This window comes from Theropithecus gelada, chromosome 5, assembly GCF_003255815.1.
Source record: "Theropithecus gelada isolate Dixy chromosome 5, Tgel_1.0, whole genome shotgun sequence".
In the NCBI taxonomy this organism is placed as follows: Eukaryota; Metazoa; Chordata; class Mammalia; order Primates; family Cercopithecidae; genus Theropithecus; species Theropithecus gelada.
The window spans coordinates 162105746-162126320 of record NC_037672.1 but is presented as its reverse complement, the minus strand read 5'-3'; positions in this window follow the sequence as shown (position 1 = coordinate 162126320).

Here is a 20575-nt window from a genome sequence, read left to right as displayed (position 1 = left end):
ATTGCTCAGTGGTTTATAAAACACTTTCTCACACATTATCTCAGGCTGTTCTCACAACAACAAACCTGGTCCTGGTACCATCGATCTTATTTTATAAGTGACGAATCCAAGCTCAAAGAAGTTGCTTCAACAAGGTCACACAAGTGAATGGCATAGCTGGGATGTAAATCTATGTCTGCTGACTCACATGCTCCTCATCAAAATAATTGCCCAGGCAGACAGAGTTAACATATTTGACTTTTCCTTGGATAACCTTTGTGTGTTGGTGCAAGAGAAGGCAAGTAGGAAGTTTTGCATGGAGCAGAAGACCTGGGATAGAAAATAAGCTCGGGGAAGCATGTAAAAAGGAAGTTAATGAGCAGTCTTAATGTAGTTAGAAGGTTTTTTATCTGTTATGATTAGGCATACAAAATGCCACTATGGAGCTCTGCAAAGGGAAATGTCATGATGAAAACTGTGTTTAAGAGAAATTATTTGAAGAATTCAGCATAAAAGGAAATGAAAAAAAATGGTGTGTTAGAAATAAGGAGTCTGGGGCCATACATCAAAAAAATGATGAGATTGGAGACATCAAGCACAGGAAGATTCTCAAGGCCCAGGAAAAAAGAACCATTCAAGCTGTGAATGAAGAATGAGTCAAAAGAGGCCAGGCATGGTGGCTTACACCTGTGATCCCAGCACTTTGGAAGGCCGAGGCGGGTGGATCACTTGAGGTCAGGAGTTTGAGACCAGTCTGTCCACCATGGTGAAACCCCCGACTCTACTAAAAATACAAAAAATTAGCCAGGCGTGGTGGCAGGCACCTGTAATCCCAGCTACTTGGGAAGCTGAGGCAGGAGAATCACTTGAACCCAGGAGACTGAGGTTGCAGTGAGCTGAGATCGCGCCTTTGCACTCCAGCCTGGGCAACAGAGTGAGACTCAGTCTCAAAAAAAAAAAAAAAAAAAAGGCAAAAATAAAACAAGAATGAGTCAAAAGACATACAGGAAGGCTTTATATCAAGTACACCAGACTGACAGTGATGCTAGTAACTGGTGGAGATGTTGAGAGGGTGACTAGAGATGACGCAGCCAGTGGCTGATAAGTAAAGCTTCAGGTGTCGGTAATCAAGTGAGACTCTCATAAGGAATTGGTGGCACAAATCTGGAGAAAACTGAGAAATGAGTGCTAGACCTTTATATCTGAAAGTCCTTTATTTAGGTGATCATTAGAGAATAGAGGGTTGAAAGAGATGAGAAAACAGAGAATAGAGAGTAGATTTTGTGTAAGAAAAGAGGTCTGGACATGTCTACCCAGATGCAGCCGGAAGTGAACCTCTGGCTAGGCAGGAGGGATCAATCAGATGGCAAAATTTCAGCAAACAGAGCATCAGTCAAAGCAGGAGGGTGAAATAGGGATCATTAATCTACCCAATAAGTTCTGCAAGTCTACAAACACAGTTTCATGAACCATGGTCAACTCTGGTATCACAGCAGAGCTTGTAATCAAACAAATATCCTATTTGTTTTTGCTACCTTCTTATTCAGTGGAGGCAATCCTACACTTAAAACTACTTATTATGCCAGGCATGGGGGCTCATGCCTGTAATCCCAACACTTTGGGAGGCTGAGGTGGATGGATCACCCTGAGGTCAGGAGTTCAAGACCAACCTGGCCAACATGGCAAAACCCTGTCTCTACTAAAAATACAAAAATTAGCCAGGTGTAGTGGCGCACACCTGTGATCCCAGCTACTCGGGAGGCTGAGGCAGGAGAATCACTTGAACCCAGGAGGCAGAGGTTGCAGTGAGTGGAGGTCATGCAACTGCACTCCACCCTGGGCGAAAGAGCAAGATTCCATCTCAAAAAAAAGAAAATAAATAAAAAATAAAATAAACCCTACTTATTATGAGTCAAGTGCAGTAGCTCACGCCTGTACTCATAGCACTTTGGGAGGTGGAGGCGGGAGGAACGCTTGAGGCCAGGAGTTTAAGACAAGCCTGGGCAACATGGCAAGACCCTGTCACTACAAAAATAAAAAATTAGCCAGGTGTGGTGGTGCATGCCTGTAGTCCCAGCTACTCAGGAGGCTGAGGTAGGAGGATCACTTGAGTCCAGGAGATTGCGGCTGCAGTGAGCCATGACTGCACCACTGCACTCAGCCTGGGTGAGACAGTGAGACCCAGTCTCAAAAAATATGTATATTATTCATTATGACTATAAAGTGGTCACTGGAGAAAGGCAGGGTGTTGGAATAACTCATTCTGAAGGTGATTATGAAAGGGACCAAAGCCAAAGACCACATTTAAGAGATAGCTCACTATTAAAGAACAGAAGCAAATTTTAGTGAAGAAGAAAGAGAGAGGAAGAGAAAGGTAGAAGGAAAATAAAAAATAATAGCATGTTAGAGCTCAGGTTAAGGTAAAGTGAAAAGATAAAAATGTTATTAAAGGTAGCTAAAAGATCAACAAGGATGAGAACACATCAAAAAATGAGTTAAATTATTTAATACTCAGGAAATCACTGGTTATGAGAAAGGGTAACGTTAGGGAAGATGTAAAGATAAATGCCAAGTTGCTGGGAAGAAAATGTGGTTGATGCTGCTCAAAGAAATCAGAGATGACACACACAAAAAAATGAAAAAACATCCCATCATCATGGATAGAAAAAAATCAATATCATTAAAATGGCCATACTGCCAAAAACAATTTTTGGGTTCAAAGCTATTCCTATTAAACCACCATTAAGATTCTTCGCAGAGCTAGAAAAAAAAATTAAATTCATATGGAACCAAAAAAGTGCCTGAATAGCCAAGACAATCCTAAGCAAAAAGAACAAAGGTGAAGTCATCATGCTACCCAAGTTCAAGTTACTGCTATAGGGCAACAGTAATCAAAACAGCATGGTACTGGTACAAAAATAGACACATACACCAGTGGAACAGAATACAGAACCCAGAAATAAGACTGCACACCTACAACTATCTGATCTTCAACAAACCTGTCAAAAACAAGCAATGGGGAAAGGATTCCCTATTCAATAAATTATGCTGGGATAACTGCTAGCCATATGCAGAAGATTGAAACTGGACCCCTTCCTTACACCATATGCAAAAGTTAACTCAAGATGGATTAAAGAATTAAATGTTAAACCCAAAATCATTAAAACTCTGAAAGACAACCTAGGCAGTACCATTCAGGACATAGGCATGAGCAAAGATTTCATGACGAAGACACCAAAAGCAATTGCAACGAAAGCAAAAACTGACACATGGGATCCAATTAAACTAAAGAGTTGCTGTACGGTAAAAGAAACTATCAACAGAGTAAACAGACAACCTACAGAATGGGAGAAAATTTTTGCAAACTGTGCATCTGACAAAGGTCTAATATCCAGGATCTATAAGGAATTTAAACAATTTTACAAGAATAAAACAAAGAACTCCATTAAAAAGTGGGCAAAGGGCATGAACAGACACTTTTCAAAAGAAGACATACATGTGGCCAACAAACATGTGAAAAAATGCTCAACATTACTGATCATTAGAGAAATGCAAATTAAAACCACAATGAGATACCATCTCGTACCAGTCAGAATGGCTATTATTAAAAAGTCAAAAAATAACAGATGCTGGTGAGGTTGTGGAGAAAAAGGAATGCTTTTACACTGTTGGTGGGAGCGTAAATTAGTTCAACCTTTGTGGAAGACAGTGCGGCAATTCCTCAAAGACCTAAAGACAGAAATACCATTCAACTCAGCAATCCCATTACTGGGTATATACCCACAGGAATATAAATCATTCTATTATAAAGACACATGCATGTGTATGTCCATTGCAGCAGTATTCACAATAGCAAAGTCATGGAATCAACCTAAATGCTCATCAATGATAGACTGGATAAAGAAAATGTGGTACATATACACCATGGAATACTATGCAGCCATAAAAAAGAATGAGATCATGTCCTTTGCAGGGGCATGGATGGAGCTGGAGGCCATTATCCTTAGCAAACTAACACAGGAACAGAAAACCAAATACTGCATGTTCTCATTTATAAGTGGGAGCTAAATGATGAGAACACATGGTTACATAGAGGGGAATAACACTCACTGTGGCCTATCAGAAGGTGTAGGGTGGGAGGAGGGAGAGAATCTGGAAAAATAACTAATGGGTACTAGGCTTAATACCTGAGTGATGGAGTAATTTGTATAGCAAACCCCCATGACACAAAATTACCTATGTAACAAACCTGCACATGCACCCACGAACTTAAAATAAAAGTTAATAAAAAAAGGAAAGGTGGTTGATAAGGCTATTGGGATGGCCATAGAGAAGAGTAACCCTGCAAGGTAGTAAAATTATAGATTGACAACTGTTACAGAAAGAAGACTAAATTTAATTGAAGAAACACCTAATGACTATTTACTATGTGTATAGCACCATGTTAGGTGCAAAAAATAAAATAAAATAGAAGTTTTAAGAAAAGAAACAGCCAGCCATGGTGGTGCACAACTGGAATCCCAGTTACTCGGAGGCTGAGGCAGGAGGATTGCTTTAAGCCCAAGAGTTTGAGACAAGCCTGGGCAGTACAGCAAGACCCTATGTCTAAAAAAATAAGAAAAGAAACAGACCAGGTGCAGTGGCTCACACCTATAATCCCAGAACTCTGGGAGGCCGAGGTAGGCAGATCACTTGAGGTCAGGAGTTCGAGACCAGCCTGGCCAACATGGTGAAACCCCATTTCTACTAAAAATACAAAAATTAGCCAGGCGTGGTGGCGGGCACCTATAATCCCAGCTACTTGGGAGGCTAAGGTAGGAGAATCACTTGAACACAGGAGGTGGAGGTTGCAGTGAGCCGAGATTGTGCTATTGCACTCCAGCTTGGGGGACAAGAGTGAAACTCCATCTCAAAGAAAAGAAAAGAAAAGAAAAGAAAAGAAATAGTCAAAGGAAAGTAAGAAAGGGTAGGGAAGAGGACATGAGCAAGACAGTCCCCATAAGGCTGACAGAAAGAACCCAGAAGGAGTGACAAGTGGTCAGCTAGCTGCTCAGGTATGGTGGAGGCAAGGTAGATGGCAAACTAAGAAACGACCAGTAGGAGCAGAGATAAATTAGGCCTTAAAAGGGGACCAGTAATTACTAATCAAGTACAAAATTGGCAACTCAGATCAAATTATTTACCAATGGGTGGGTGGGGCTTCAGGGAAAAGGGATCATATACGAGGGTCTACACAAAGAAAGTGCAAGAAGTGGTCAAATGCTAGAGGCAGATCAGCCCACGTATAGGAGCATGTTGGTTTTGAAGTTAAAACAGATCTGAATTTGAAAGATGGTCCTGTCACCCTTTAGTTGTGTGATGTTGGAGAAGTTACTCAACTTTTTGGAGCTCCAGTTTTCTCTCCTATAAATAGCAACCTCATAGTGTTATTCTAAAAATTATATGAAATAATGCCTGTAAAAGCAAGTGCCTCACATTCAGTTGGTACTTAATAAATAGCCAATATTATTAATATGAAGTTTTATTTATTTATAAATAAATTATTTATCTGAGACAGAGTCTTACTCTGTCACCCAGGCTGAAGCGCAGGGGTTGATCTCGGCTGACTGCAACCTCTGCCTACCAGGTTCAAGAGATTTTCGTGCCTCAGCCTCCCAAGTAGCTGAGAAAACAGGCATGTGCCACCATGTGCAGCTAATTTCTTCTGTATTTTTAGTAGAGATGGGGTTTTGCCACGTTGTCCGGGCTGGTCTCAAACCCCTGACCTCAAGTGATCTGCCCGCCTTGGCCTCCCAAAGTGCTGGGATTATAGGCATGAGCCACAGCGCTAGGCAGACACTTTTAAATTTTTTATTGGCCATTTGTTTTTCATGGAAAAAATCTTAACACTTCTTAAGGTAAAATATGACAAACACAGGAACCTCTTTTTAAGTACCGTTACTAGAACCCCAGAAATAATGCTTCCTGCAAGAGATGGCTTTGTCCTGTTTTCTTTTAAGCTTATGGCTGGGTAATGGAGGCATTTGGCTTCAACTCCCAATCGCTCTTCATTATTTAAATGATGGGATGGAAAACTCTAGCGGACATCTGAGACTGTCAGTAACAGAGCTTTTGTTATCTTCTCCTGATTGCTATTTCCTAGTTAGTTTTCCTCACAGTTCATCCAAAGGCTAGCTTGAATAGACTATATGTTATATACCTTTCTACCATGTGTGATTAAGTTCCACTTCTTTCTTCAAGTTTGAAAGAAAATATTGGATATGAGAAATGTAGACGGGAGTTAATTTCTAAACAACGTAGCTGGTACATTTCTTTCCACCCACCCCCCCGCCCCCCGCCCGGCTAGTGGTAGTTAGAGCAGAGAACTGTAGGAATTTCAAACAGTAACAATATTGTTTAGATGAATAAGACCACAAAGATCAAAGGTGATTATAGTGAAAATCTATTTGATTGCCCAAATCTCTCTTTCTCTGGGAACTCTTTCCCACTCTTACCCTTGAAGTCTATCTAAAGAATTAGCAGGCCGGGCGCGGTGGCTCAAGCCTGTAATCCCAGCACTTTGGGAGGCCGAGACCGGCGGATCACGAGGTCAGGAGATCGAGACCATCCTGGCTAACACGGTGAAACCCCGTCTCTACTAAAAAATACAAAATCTAGCCGGGTGAGGTGGCGGGCGCCTGTAGTCCCAGCTACTCGGGAGGCTGAGGCAGGAGAATGGCGTAAACCCGGGAGGCGGAGCTTGCAGTGAGCTGAGATCCGGCCNAAAAAAAAAAAAAAAAAAAAAAAAAAAAAGAATTAGCAATGGATTGGTCCTACTATGGACAACTGTCTCCAAGTGGATCAATCCCAGTCCTTGAGAAATGGAAAATGTTCTCGCTAGGTGGCTGAAACTGTAAGCTAGTAAAAATTTAGGAAGTTTTGGCAGTCAACTTTTCTGCCATGTGCCTTGGGAAACAGAGAAAATTGGTCAGCAAATGGAGGGAAATGGTTCAGAACCATTTTCTTGCTTACAAGAACAGTTCCTTGCACGACAATGCTGTAGGCTCTCGTTCCAGTCTGTTCGGGGCATGCATCCCTGCGTATCTCTCTTTATCTCTCTCTCTCTCTCTCTCTCTCTCTCTCTCCCCCCGTCTCTCTCTCTTTCTCCTTAGTGCAGTGTGGGTCAGGGTTCGTTTCTACTGCTTACAGCCAAGAGAATTTGAAATAAAACACTCAAATCCCTTTTTCTGTCATGCTACCTGAAAATAAATAACTATTTCAAACTGTTGAAGAGAGGACGTATTTTCTCCCTTACTGCCTTTATCCCATCTGTTCTCTTTTCTTTAGCAGACAGACCAAAATACTTGCAAACCATTTACTATTACTTATATATATATAATCAATTTAATCATAAACCTGATCAATTCAATTAGTAAATATAATCAATTTAATTGCAGGAAGATGTTGTTTTGTGATTACCTTGGACACTCCTCTTTTTCAAAATAGTTCTAAAACTTCTAAAGGACATTTTGACCTATTTTTCATAACTAAGCACAGTCTTACAGGGTAGGCATGTTTTCAGACATAAATATTTGCAATTTTTTTTTATAAAAATAGCTCCCTGTTTGGGATGATGAAAAGATATTGGAATTAGTGGTGATAGTTGCACAACTTTGTAAATATACTAAAAAACCACGGAATTTTGACCGAATTCAAGATTTGGTTAAAAATTTAGGGTGTTTTAGGGTATGTGAATTCAAAATCAATAAAAATTAATTTTTAAAAAACAAATAAAAACAAAATACCTGACCAGAGTGAGTAATACATGTTCCAGTTGGTTGTAATAATACTGATGTAATAAAATTAAGTTTGTTGATCATATAATGCAGAAAAGAAAGAAAATCACTTTCCATCCGGGAGGCCAAAATGTCCCTAATTCTATTATTGGAGAAATTGCTCCTCTAATTAAGGCATTGCCACTCCCAGAAACCCTGTTAATAAGCAAATACATTCTTGCAGGCTTATCTAAAAAAGACAGTACTGGTGGCTGGATATGGTGGCTCACACCTGTAATCCCAGCACTTTGGGAGGCTGAGGTGGGCAGATCACCTGAGGTCAGGAGTTCGAGACCAGCTTGACCAATATGGAGAAACCTTGTCTCTGCTAAAAACACACAATTAGCTGATCGTGGTGGCGTTTGCCTGTAATTCCAGTTACTTGGGAGGCTGAGGCAGGAGAATCACTTGAACTCAGGAGGCAGAGGTTGCAGTGAGCCGAGATCGCACTATTGCACTCCAGCCTGGGCAACAAGAGTAAAACTCCACCTTAAAAAAAAAAAACAAAACAAAACTGGTATTGGCTATTCACTCCTTTGGCTAACTAGTCTGGTGAGCAGCAGTCACCTGTTAGGGCTTTGAGGAGAGAAAATGTGATGAAAAAGTTCTCCTTGATGTGGGTGGTTGATGGGTGAAGAAATAGTGGTGAGAAGGTGGGCAGTGGTCAAGGAATGGGATATGTCATGCTAAGTCCTGGACAACTAGAGGACTAGAGGGTAGCATTAGTGCTTGGAGTCTACATTAGAATAGTAAGGAGTAGGATTGCAGAGTAGGGAAAAGAAAGGAGAGGAGAGCAACTGAGTGTCAAAGAAGGATGGAAGTCCTCAGAGAGTAGAAAAGTACTCATGCCACGTTACCTCCCTTGTAACTGCCCTCAAAGTGGATCCAGGCTGTTACCCTCTTTCTAGAATCCTGCACTTTCTCTAAAAATTGATGTCAAAAACAAATATTAGAACAAGGCTAAATGATTAATGGTTCCTAAAACAAACTGGACCTTTTATCTCTCTGACAACACACTGTTCTTCTTTGCTTGTTAACTGCTGAACACACAGCTTATATTTCTCTTTGATCTCCAAGTGGTTCATGAAGAACTTTTTGAATTCTTGCCATATTACAGAATGGCAGGATGGAGTTTCCTAAGTGCTGTGTGATGGGTAAGTCTGAGTTACACTTCTCAGGCAGCCAAGTACTAAAGTTCTCATTAAGTCGGCCCCTATTCCAGACAAAGAGTCTTTTCAGAAAACACAATTAAAATGAATTATATTTACTGGTCAGGAGTGGTGGCTCACACCTGTAATCCCAGCACTTTGGGAGGCTGAGGCAGGTGGATCACCTGAGGTCAGGAATTCAAGACCAGCCTGGGGAACATAGTGAAATCCCATCTCTACTAGAAATACAAAAAATAACCAGGCGTGGTGGTGTGTGCCTGTAATCCCAGCTACTACAGAGGCTAAGGCAGGAGAATCGCTTGGACCCAGGAGGCAGAGATTGCAGTGAGCCGAGATCACGCCACTGCACTCCAGCCTGGGCGACAGAGCAAGACTCTGTCTCAAAACAAAAAATAAAAACCAAAAAAAAAAAAGTTTTGGGATAAATTTGTCCTAACCTTTATCTTTGCCCATGTAAATGACTGCCTATGAGCAATGACAGGTAAGTGGAATTAACTACTATTTGAGTTAAGACCAGTTATGTTACTGAATGAGATGGTTAGGACTAAGATACAGTGCTAATAATATTAGCTAAAATGTACTGAGTGTTTACTGTGTACCAGAACTGGTTCCAAGTGTTTTACATTTATTAACTCATTCAAAGTTTTATAACCCTATGACGTAGGTACAACTAATACCTCCATTTACAAAATGAGGAAAGTAAGATTAGGGAGGTGGTAGAAGAGGTAGTGGGAAACAGATTTTTCTTCTTTTTTTTTTTATTTTTATTTTTGAGATGGAGTGTCGATCTGTCGCCCAGGCTGGAGTGCAGTAGTTTTATCTCGGCTCACTGCAACCTCTGTCTCCCAGGTTCAACCGATTCTCCTGCCTCAGCATCCTGAGTAGCTGGGATCACAGGCATGTGCCACCACACCTGGCTAATTTTTGTATATTTGGTAGACACAGGATTTCACCGTGTTGGCCAGGCTGATCTCGAACTCCTGACCTCAAGTGATCTGCCTGCCTCAGCCTCCCAAAGTGCTGGGATTACAGGCGTAAGCCACCGCACCACCACGCCTGGGCTGGGAAATCAATTTTTAATACATTTTACAACGAGAGCCAATAGGATTTGCTGTTGACTTTAACATGAATGATTTCCAAGTTTCTTGGCCTTAGAAACTGGTTGAATGTTAGGTTTTCTAGCCAATGATAAGGAGTAGTCAATGGAGAAGGATAAAAAATATCAAGAGTTCTGTTTTTGATATTTTAAATTTGAGATGCCTGTTAGACATTCTAGCAGCAATATTCTGTAGGCTTTCAAATATATGATATTAAATACATATATTCTTTATTTGATTTTATTTTGGTTGCTTTTTTCTACCTATTTTATTTTATTTTGGTTACCTTTGTCCACACAGTCTGAGAACCTGTAATTTGGAGAAGAAGAAACTTCATTTTTGTATCTTCTTCATGCTCTTAAGCAAAGACTTAGTGAACTAACTCACATAAAACTACAAATTGTGAGGGAAATTTTAAACATTCTCCTCTTAGAAATAGTTTAATTTCAATAAAGAACAAAGTGCTATGCCATTTTCTGACAGTGAAATTTCAGATATTCGTATCACTCCACTTTGGGATGAATAAAAATGGCATCTTGGTTAGGCACAGAGGCTCATGCCTGTAATCTCAGCACTTTGGAAGGCAGAGGCAGGAGGATTGCTTGAGGCCAGGAGGTCAAGACCAGCCTGGGTAACATGGTGAGATCCCATTACTAAAAAAAAGAAAAAAGCCAGGCGCGGTGGCTCACGCCTCTAATCCCAGCACTTTGGGAGGCCGAGGCGGGCGGATCACAAGGTCAGGAGTTCGAGACCACGGTGAAACCCCGTCTCTACTAAAAATACAAAAAATTAGCCGCGGCGCGGTGGCAGGCGCCTGTAGTTCCAGCTACTCGGGAAGCTGAGGCAGGAGAATGGCGTGAACCCGGGAGGCGGAGCTTGCAGTGAGCCGAGATCGCGCCACTGCCCTCCAGCCTGGGCGACAGAGCGAGACTCCATCACAAAAAAAAAAAAAAAAAAAAAGGCATCTAAGTACTACTTGAGCCAAACAACATAGGCAGCTCTATATAGTACCTGTAAGATCGGTTCTGTGATAATCTCAGTGTTAAAGGAGTAGATATGCTTACAGAAATGTCAATGAGTATCTTTTTTTTTCTTTTCTTTTTTTTTTTTTTTTTTTTTTTTGAGACAGCGACTTGCTCTGCCACTGAGGCTAGAGTGCGGTCATGTGATCTTGGCTCACTGAAACCTCCACCTCCAGGTTCAAGCAATTCTTCTATCTCAGCGTCCAGAGTAGCTGGGATTACAGGCACACGCCACCACACCAGGCTAATTTTTGGGGAGTATTTTTAGTAGAGACGGGGTTTCACCATGTTGGCCAGGCTGGTCTTGAACTCCGGGTCTCAAGTGATCCACCCGCCTCAGCCTCTCAAAGCACTGGGATTTCAGGCATGAGTCACCACACCCAGCAGAGTGTCTTGATCTTTTACTACTTTGCAAAAATAATTTCTTAGATTAAATATGTTTTAGTTAAACATAGCTGATAAGATTTGTCTTTTTTTTTTTTTTTTTTGAGACAGAGTCTCACTCTGTCACCCAAGCTAGAGTGCAATGGCACAATCTCTGCTCACTGCAACCTCCACCTCCTGGGTTCAAGTGATTCTCCTGCCTCAGACTCGCAAGTAGCTGGGATTACAGGCACATGCCACCATGCCCGGCTGATTTTTTGTATTTAGTAGAGACGGGGTTTTACCATGTTGTTCAGGCTGGTCTTGAACTGCTAACCTAACCTCAGGTGATCCACCCGCCTCAGCCTCCCAAAGTGCTGGGATTACAGGTGCGAGCCACTGCGTCCAGCGAAGATTTATCTTACACTTACTTCCTAATACTCAGTGAATGTCATTATGTTTTTAACATGGGTGAGAGAGAGACAGCTAATATTTCACAGGTGGAACTTTATAAGGAAAGGCATAAAGATATGAAGTCATAGCACCATACCATTATATGTGAGAAAAATATAGTATATAAAAAACATTTTAGATGGGGTGGGGCACACACAAAATTTTTTTTTTTAGTGTTTTAAAATCAGACCTTTTTTTTTTGTTTTTTGAGACAGAGTCTCGCTCTGCTGCCCAGGCTACAATGCAATTGTGTGATCTTGGCTTACTGCAACCTCTGCCCCCTGGGTTCAAGGGATTCTCCTGCCTCAGCCTCCCGAGTAGCTGGGACAATAGGCGCCGGCACCACACCCAGCTAATCTTTGTGTTTTTAGCAGAGACAGGGTTTCACCATATTGACCAGGCTGGTCTCAAACTCCTGACCTTCAATGATCTGCCCACTTCCACCTCCCAAAGTGCTGGGATTACAGACATGAGCCACCGGTGCCTGGCCTAAAGTCAGACTTTAGTTATATGCAAAAAAGCCATAAGTTATCTTTGTAAACTGTACTTAAAGTTAACTGTATTTCTCAATAGCTAAACTGAATTTCTTTAATTGGATTTGTAGCTGGAAAGAAAGAAAAATTCACTAAAATAGTCCAACAGAAAACATTGCTGAAAACACCCTTACTTTATTTTTATGTTTTTATTTCCAAATGTTCTTCAAAATAAAAACCCTTATTTTATTATATCTTGCACCGAATTTAGAGTGTTATGTTTAACTAACATTTCCAAGACATACTTTACAAAATATACTTACACATACATTATATTTATTTAATTGGTCTCTGCAATCTCTTGGAGCAAGTGTTAATGTCCCCCTTTTGCAAGGAGAAAATTTGAGACTCAAAAAAGTTAAGAAATATGCCTAAGACTATATAATCAATTGACAGCTTTAAACCAGGTTTTAGGCTAGTTCTTTAGATTCCATATCATGCTGCTTCTTTTCCATTTTTCCTACTCCCAACACACAACATCCACTCAAATTTGATCCATTTTTCTCTACCTTGAAACAGTAACTTTTCTATCAGTAGAAGCTTTTTCAAGAACATACACACTGCCCTTCCCAAGGTACTTACCCTTGCCACCATGAAAGGACATTCAAATACTTGTTGTGGACCTAACAGAGGGAAATGAAGAACTTGTCTTGTGTATGTCAGTTGCCCTTCTTTCTCCCCTATTTCCTTCTCCCTCTGCAAATCCTATCCAGATCTATTATGAGAATATTTTCCTTTATCTCATTCAGCATAGTTACAATAGCTGCTTTAAATGCTAACATCTAAGTCATCTCATAGTTGACCTCTGCTGATTTTCTTTCCCTTGAGCACGGGTCACATTTTCCTCGTTCTTTGTATGTCAAGAAATTTTGGCTGGGCACAGTGGCTCATGCCTGTAATCCCAGCACATTGGAAGGCCAAGGTGGGTGGATCACCTGAGGTCAGGAGTTTGGACTATTCTGGCCAATATGGCAAAACCCCATCTCTACTTAAAAATACAAAACTTAGCCAGGTGTGATGGTGCACACAAGTAGTCCCAGCTACCCAAGAGGCTGATTTGGGAGGATTGCTTGAGCCTGAGAGGCAGAGGTTGCAGCGAGACGAAATCACACCACTGCACTCCAGCCTGGGCAACAGAGTGAGATTCCATCTCACACACACACAAAAAGAAATTTTGGGTTGTATTCTGGACATTGTGCATGTTATACAGATTCTAGATTCTATTCTATTTCTCTCAAGAATGTTGATAGTTTTGTTTTAGCAGACAGTCGATTTGGTTAGAATCAAGCAGCAAACTTCAACTCACCTATGGTGGGTGGCAGCTCAAATCTTAGTTCTGTTCTTTATCTTCAGCTACACTTCAGCTTGGAGTCTGACACAATGCATGGTTCAGGAGTCAGGCCAGATTAGGGTAGGGCAAATTTCAGCAGCTGTGAACAATGTAGACCAATCGTTCCTGAAGTTTATGTAAAAAATTTCTGGCTTTCTTCTTAGTATTTCTGTCTCATGCCTTAATTGTTTGCCATAAGCTTATTCTTCAGACCAGAAATATGGCTGTCTTTCTACTGGAGTTGTAGCTGCTCTGTGCTCTGCTGTGATTGTGCCCTTCACTCAAAACAAAGCTGCAAATAAGAAACCCACTCTGTCATAGTCTCTTCCTCTAAGTTTCAGCTCTTCTCCAACAACTTACTGCGTTTTTTATCTCTTTTCCTCAACATGCTTCACACAAAAGTAAAAAACGTATTGCTTTTTTTCATTCATCAGAACCCTCAGATAGTTGTTTTTTGTATTATTTCCAGAGTTTATCATTGTTATCTGCAGGAGGTTTGCTCTATTAGCTTATACACTAGAAGATGCTTCTAGTATAATATAGCATCTAGTATATTAGCTTATATACTAGAAGCATCTAGTATATAAGCTAGATCCATCTGGATCTCAGTTCAGTTGCTATTGTAACTAACCACTCAAAACTTGATAACTTAAAATAACAACTATTTATTTGCTTTAAAATATGTAATTGGGGCTGGACTGAGGTAGGTGGTTCTTTTTCTCTTTACATAGTGGCTTGCTGCTTCAAAAAAAAGTGTTCCAAGAGCACAAACCCTGGTGTACAAATACTTAGCCTCTGCTTGCATCACACTTGCTAACATACCAGTGGCCAAAACAAATCACACATTGAGGCTGTCACTGTGGGAATGGACTACACAAGAGAGACATGGCTCATTGTGGCCACCAGTGTAAAGGTCTACAATAATCCCCTAGACTCTCTCCCACATTCAAGTTATAAGTTGCTTCTCTCTCTTTTTACCTCAAGGATCTTTCTCAGTCAGTTATTCCTCAGTCTCCTGCATCCCCAACCTCTCTCTCTATTGATCATCAGCATATAGGTGAACTCTGTGTCATCTTCTTTCCTTCTTTTTTTTTTTTTTTTTTTTTTTGAGACAAAGTCTCGCTCTGTCGCCCAGCTGGAGTACGATGGCATGATCTCGGCTCACTGCAACCTCCATCTCCCATGTTCAAAGGGTTTTCTCGCCACAGCCTCCCAAGTAGCTGGGATTACAGTTACCCGCCATCATGCCCGGCTAATTTTTGTATTTTTGTAGAGACAGGGTTTCACCATGTTGGCCAGGCTGGTCTCAAACTCTTGACCTCAGGTGATCCTCTCGCCTAGGCCTCCCAAAGAGCTAGGATAACAGGCATGAGCCACCGCGCCCGGGCTCTTCCTTCTTAAAATAACAACAAAACTTTACTTCAACTTAGTACCCTGTCTCTCTATTACCCTTCACAACCAAATTTCTTAAACTAGTTGCCCCACTCCACTGTCTCCAATTCTCTATCATATGGTTATTTTCCTCCATCAGTCACATGACTTTCACTCACACAACTACACTGGATTGTTTTTGTCAACTTCAGTCGCACCTCCTTGTTGTTAAATACAATAGATGTGGCCCAGTTCTAATTAAATTTCAGCAGCTGTGAACAATGTAGACCAATCATTCCTGAAGCTCTCTTTTACCTGCACTCAGCTGACCTTACCTTGATTTCTTTGACAGCACAGTTCTCTGCTGCTGCTTTTATTCCATGTTCATTTTTTAAATATAATTTTTAATTTTTTGAAATAGAGATGGGGTCTCACTATGTTGCCCAGCCTGGTCTCAAACTCCCGGGCTTATGCAATTCTACTTGGCCTCCGAAAGTGCTGGAATTACATGTGGGAGCAACCACACCAGCCTCCATGTCCATTTTTAAAATACTGTCATTCCCAAGGGTTTATCCTTGGCCCTCTTTCCTTTTGGCTCTAAATGTCCTCTCTTATCATCTCATCCTTTCTTTCTTTTTTTTGAGACAGAGTTTCACTCTTGTTGCCCAGGCTGGAGTGCAATGGCACGATCTCGGCTCACTGCAACCTCCGCCTCTTGGGTTCAAGCAATTCTCCTGCCTCAGCCTCCCAAGTAGCTGGGATTACAGGTGCCCGCCATCACCTCCGGATAATATTTTGTATATTTAGTAAGATGGGGTTTCACCATGTTGGCTAGGCTGGTCTTGAAATCCTGACCTCAGATGATCCACCCGCCTTGGTCTCCCAGAGTGCTGGGATTACAGGCATGAGCCACCATGCCCGACCCATCTGATCCTTTCTAATGGCTTTAGGTAACATCTATAGGCTGATGCCTGCCTAACCTAAATCTCTAGCCCAGATCTCTCTTCCTGAGCTCCAGAAGCATACATCCAACTGCCTATTCTTCATCTCTTCTTGATTTTCTCACCAGTAACCAAATTCAACAGGTCCAAAACTGAAGTCATTTCCACCCTTCTCAAAACTATTCCTCTTCTTTTGATCTTCTTCATGATTGACACCATCAATGGCTCCAGTCAGATACTCGAGTATCCTTTTACCTTCCTTTTACCCATCCCTCCTCCATCTAACCAATGGTACTCATCCCAGTAGATCAGTCAGCACTTTCTCGAACTTGCACTTTTGCCATAGACTCCTATCTGATTTCCCTGAACACACTGTTGTATCTCCTGCCACACCCCACCCATAGCCTACTACCCCATGCACACACATACAAAGTCTACTTATCACAGTAAATCCATAGAGATCTTTCTATGTTAAATTTATTCACTTCAGGCCGGGTGTGGTGGCTCATGCCTATAATCACAGCACTTTGGGAGGCTGAGATGGGAGAATCACTTGAGGTCAGGAGTTTGAGACCAGTCTGGCAAACATGGCAAAACCCCGTCTCTTCAAAAAATATAAAAATTAGCCAGGCATGGTGGCGCATGCCTGTAATCCCAGCTACTCAGGAGGCTGAGGCAGGAGAATCACTTGAACCTGAGAGACGGAGGTTGCAGTGAGCCAAGATTGCACCATTGCACTCCAGCCTGGGTGACAGAGAGCCAGATTCCGTCTCAAAAAAAAAAAGAAAAAGGAAAAAGAAAGAAAGAAATTAAAAATAAATAAATAAATATATTCACTTCAGTGACTACCCATCACTTATAGGATAAAATCTCAGTTTATCACTTGGGTGACAAGGCCCTTCCTGACTAGACACTTACCTCTCAAAATTAAGTTCTTATCTCTCCTCAACTTTCTTGTCAAGCCTTCCTCCTGCACTCCTTTTGTCTTGCTGCCTCCCCAGTTACACACAATCTCATTCACTCTGGCATGGAAATCGAACATGTATTTGTTGAAGTTAGACTCCCTGGCTGTTTTGCCACTCACTTATACGTGCGACCTATGTAACTTCTCTGAGCCTCAGTTTCTTATCTGTAAAATAAGAATAGTAATAGCGTCTACTTCATAAAGAATAAACTGAAATAGGCTGGGTGTGGTGGCTCACTCCTGTAATCCCAACACTTTGGGAAACCTGGGTGGGTGGATCCCTTGATGTCAGAAGTTTGAGAACAGCCTGGGCAACATGGTGAAATCCCGTCTCTACTAAAAATACCAAACAAAGTTAGCCGAGTGTGGTGGTACATGCCTGTAATCCCAGCTATTCGGGTATTCGGGTGGCTGAGGTATGGAAATCACTTGAACCTGGGAAGTGAAGGCTGCAGTGAGCCAAAATGGGGCCACTGCACTCCAGCCTGGGTGATGAAGTAAGGCTGTCTCAAAAAAAAAAGAAAAAGCTAAAATGAGGTCTTTAGGGTGTGTCCTAATCCAATACAACTGGCATCCTTGTAAGAAGAGTGTTCGTGCACAGACATTTGCATGCACAGAAGATCATGTGAAGACAGAAGATGCCATCTGTAAACCAAGAAAAGAAGAAGAAGAAATCAAGTCTGTCATCCCCTTGATCTCAAACTTCCAGCTTTAGGAACTGTAGAAAAATACATTTCTGTTGTGTAAGCCACCCAGTCTTTGGTAACTTCTTATGGCAACCCTAGTAAACTCACCTACCAATACACTGGAAGATGTCTAGCATGATGCCTCGCAAACAATAGGAACTCAGAAATCCTTGATTCATGAAAGTGAATCATCCCATGTTCCTGCCATACCATGAGGAAATGTCCTAATGAATTGGAGCAACACTAACTAACTAAGCCTTCTTTCCCCAACTAAAGATACTGCAGAAATGTGAGATTAAACCAAAATCTAAATATAGACACCATGTTTCAAATGCTTGCAAATCATTTCCCTTTCCTTCCCCTTTTAGAAACAGATGGCAGGAAATCTTAAAAGTTGTTTCATAAATAGCTGAAGCAAAATTGGAACATTTACAATACCTATATTCTAAGGGACTTTGCTTCTGGTTGATTTCATCACTGTTACTGAGTTAATAGGAGTAGGTACTTGTAAAGATCATCGGAATTGCTAGGGATATCTGCAACCAGGCGTTAGATACCCTCAAGTTTGTCAGGTGCCCAAATTTAGCATGAAAATAGTGGAGGAGAAGGAAATATTCCGATAATCAGACAGATTCTCTTGAGGAAACAAGTTTCATTCCCTCCTTAACCTTCTGTTGATAGGCTGAAGAAAACCTGAAGCAGGGAACCAAATGAAATTATTCCTTCACAATGTAGGTAGGAATTGAGCACAGAATTCTCAGATGTAGCAGTGAAAGGTAGCTCAGAAAATTATTTATTTTTCATATTGGCGAAGCTTAAAATGTTATAGTACTACAAAAACAAATAAAGCAATACTTTTCATTTCAAAAAGAAGAGAAATTATTCTCCTATCTCTATTATGCTGTTATGTTAGCATGTAAATGTCATTTCATCTCTTTCCTTGGAGCAAAAACCGAAACTCCCTAAAATCTGCAGACTCGCTGAACATAATATCTGCTGAAAAATTAGAAGAATGAACTGACTCAGACTCTGCTATGAAAGTTTTATTGTTGCTTCCCATTTAGTTTAAAATTTCCAGTGATCTAACATTTCTATAAAGGCAATATTGAAGAAAATTGTTTTAAAAAGTGTGAATGTATAATATCAATTTTTTGACAACACAGCAATTTTATTTGAGTTCCCCAATCTTGTAATTTTAGAATAATTTCAGAAACCAGAAAAATTATTTCCCACCAGAAACATCTGCCTTCCTGTTGTTGTTTTTGAGACAGAGTAGCACTCTGTCACCTAGGCTGGAGTGCAATGGCGCGATCTCAGCTCACTGCAACCTCCACCTCTCAGGTTCAGGCAATTCTCCTGCCTCAGCCTCCCGAGTAGCTGGGATTACAGGCGCCTGCCACCATGCCTGGCTAAGTTTTTTATTTTTTGGCAGAGACGGGATTTCACCATTTGGCCAGGCTGATCTCGAACTCCTGACCTCAAGTGATCCACCCGCCTTGGCCTCCCAAAGTGCTGGGATTACAGGCCTGAGCCACTGCTTAATGGGATAACCTTTGTAAAGCAGCAGCATAATATCTGATATACGGCGGGCATGTAGGTATTTAATAAAGATTAATATCCTTTCCCTGCTCTCCTTCTTCAGAAAGAGAAAATAAAGGCGCCTAGAACGTCTCTTTTCAAAATCACAGTTAAAGAATTTTGGTTATGCAATGTGGCTTCATTCTCCCATTCCCTGCCCAAAGAGGAGTATATACAGACATACAGCAAAAATTTAATGTTGCACTCAAAGATCTGGCATTAGGGAGGAGAAGAAGGAGGAGGAGGACGATGATGACGACGATAGTTGAGGTACATTAGTCGAGGTCTCATATTTTAAATTCAGCCTTTGGATGTTTAGATACATCAACCTCCTAGCACATGCCTGAAACATACTAAGTGCTATTCAAATAATACCTCACTTCGTTTCTTTCGTATTCGCTATGAAGCTTTTTCAAATATGTCACTAAAAGGAAACATGAACATCTATCTCCAAGTGCTTAGCCAGAAACACTAAATATTTGTCCTATTTGATGAGAAAAGATGACACGGAGTCTGCAGTCTCCCTCTGACAAATAGCTGAAGCAAAAAAAGAGACACAGCGCTACCGAGCGGTCAGTCTGAGAACTGCACCTCTGAATGCAAGCACGGTCTGGGGGACCTCACAATCGAGCTGTTCAGCTATTATGAGGTAAGTCAGCTCCCAAGACCTTTGGATAGTTTGCAGTCCCCAAAAGCACAGGGACGGGCATTGCATCCTGCCCAAACCTCATTGCTTACTCTAGAGAGCAGCTGCTAGAGTGGTGCAGGGAATGTTGCGTGGAGCAGAGGAGAAGGAAGGAGCAATGAGATGGAGAAAGTTTCATGCCACAGAATACTTTCTCCTACGGAGATGTCTGAGCTTGTTTGAAAGAAACATTTTGATAATCTGTTTGGGGAAAAGGGTATAGGTAGTCCAGAGCCTGCTCAGGTAACAAAAGATACAAGCATTAGCCAGACATGGTAGCACATGCCTGTATTCCCAGCTACTCGGGAGGCTGAGGCGGGAAGATCACTTGAACCCAGAAGTTCAAGACCACACTGGGCAACACAGTGAGACTCTGTATAAAAAATTTAAAAATCAACCATGCATGGTGATGCGTGTCTGTAGTCCCAGCTACTTGGGAGACTGAGGTAGGAGGATGACTTGAGCCCAAGAAGTCAAGATTGCAGTGAGCTGAGATCACTCCAGTCTGGGCAACAGAGTGAGTCTCTCTCTCTCTCTCTCTCTCTCTCTCTCTCTCTCTCTCTCCCCCCCCCACCTCCCCCCCCCCGCCT